The 1,795-nt window shown below is 44.4% G+C and overlaps 1 long non-coding RNA gene across 1 annotated transcript; it reads right to left on the bottom strand.

Annotated features, from left to right (window-relative positions):
• Positions 1-598: 598 nt before the first annotated feature.
• On the bottom strand, positions 599-1,275 carry LOC123383720. Its single transcript, XR_006593783.1, has 2 exons — positions 1,052-1,275; positions 599-755 (listed from the first exon to the last, which is right to left on the bottom strand). It is a non-coding gene; the product is annotated as an uncharacterized LOC123383720 (long non-coding RNA).
• Between the last annotated feature and the right edge of the window lie 520 nt (positions 1,276-1,795).

Here is a 1,795-nt window from a genome sequence, read left to right as displayed (position 1 = left end):
ACCATGATGTTTACACCAGCATTTTCTACAACAGCCAAATTACAGAAACTATCCAAGCATCCATCAACTGATGAATAAATTGAGATGTGGTCTATGGAATGTAATATTATTAGGCCGTAAAAACATGAAATCTTGTCATTTGCCATGAGCTGGATGGAGCGAGAGAATGTTATCCTGGGTGAAATAAGCCTTTCAGACAAAGACAAATACCAGATGATTTCACTAACACATGGAAATAAAACAAAACAAACCGGGGGGGGGGGCAGGGAGAAGACAGTGACAAACAGACTCTTAACTATGAAAAGTACTGAGTGCTTCCAGAGCAAGGTGGGGAATGGGTGGAGCAGCTGCTGGGGATTAATAAGTGCACCTGGGATGAGCACCGGATGACGTGTGGAAGGGTTGCTCTATATTTTACACCTGAAACTAATATTACACTGTATCTTCACTCACTGCAATTTAAATTAAAAATAATGTACTTTAATGACAGGTACCTACCAGGTTTTCTGTAATTTGCAATCACTTAATTAGGTTGGAAAAATAACCATGAAACTTTTTAAAAAGCATGTATGATGTGGGGGACAGTTTGTGCCCTTACCTCCGTCAATGGTTCTAGCAGGACTCAGAAAGTGGGTCCCAGCTCATTCTTCTAGGAGTTCCCAAGACGAGCATTTCATGTATTCATGTCCTAACGGAATGCAGCTCCTGTTCTTCTGAATTTCTGTCAGGGTTTCTTCCCGGAAACAAGCCTGAATCTGGAACAAACCATCGACTGCATCGATGAGGTGATGTCGTGGGACTCCGCAATCCACAAGACCTTTAGTAAAATATGTCTTGTTCAAATACTGTCCAGGAAGGGGAGGAATGAAACACGGGAACAGCCCAGAGAAATGCAAGGGCCTGTGCATCTCAGCAACCAGCTTGCCCAGGGAAGCCACCCAGCGCCCATTCCTCAGCACTCAGTACAATAAGACAAACTCTCTCTGGCGACTCAGGAGATGCCAAGTGGCTACAAAGCTCCCAAGATCTCCCCTGGGGCAGGCGGCACAACCTGCTGGAAATGCAGCTCTGCTCTCTGTACTCAGGCAGCGGCAGAGGCCCTGAGTACTCTGGGAGCAATCAAAGCCCTTCCTGCTCTCAGGTGCCCTGGGTCAGAAAAGCCGATGGTGCGCCTTCTGCTGGCCATCACTGCCTGGGCAGAGGAACCCGCCTCTCCGGGTCTGTGGTGCTCGAGCTCTCTCTGTTGGCCATCATGGGAATTTTTGCAATGTGCAAGGCCCTGGTCGCTCAGCTGAGACACTGAAGGTGCCTGGGCTACTAAACCTGTTGTCCACATTGGGGAAAGGTTTTAATGACAGGGCCTGGGACACAAAGAAATCTTTTCCTTCTCCTTTCTTGTGAGTGAAGAATGAAACCGACTTTATTAACGTAATGACATCATTTGTAATGGTTTAAGCAATGTTCACAGAAAAATAGACCGCCAATTTACACTTGCTGAGCAAGTGGTAATTGTGTTTACCACCAAAATACTTAGGTTAGATAAAGAATGAAATACCTTTGAGAGAGATACCGGCAACAGCTATGGAATGAATGAGTCCTAGGGATACAAGGGACAGCCAATGTAATGGAGTCAATCCTGTAATAATACTGTTGCATGCTTTCACAGGATAGCTACACTTGTGCTTAAGTACAATATAATTCTTAGACATATGGAATGACAATGTATGCCTAAACTCATACAACAAATGTTGTGATCAATATCTCAATTAAAAATAGACATCCTTTACATATCTTT

This window comes from Felis catus, unplaced genomic scaffold (genome assembly GCF_018350175.1).
Source record: "Felis catus isolate Fca126 unplaced genomic scaffold, F.catus_Fca126_mat1.0 Un_scaffold_67, whole genome shotgun sequence".
In the NCBI taxonomy this organism is placed as follows: Eukaryota; Metazoa; Chordata; class Mammalia; order Carnivora; family Felidae; genus Felis; species Felis catus.
This window is presented reverse-complemented; position numbering and strand designations above follow the sequence as displayed.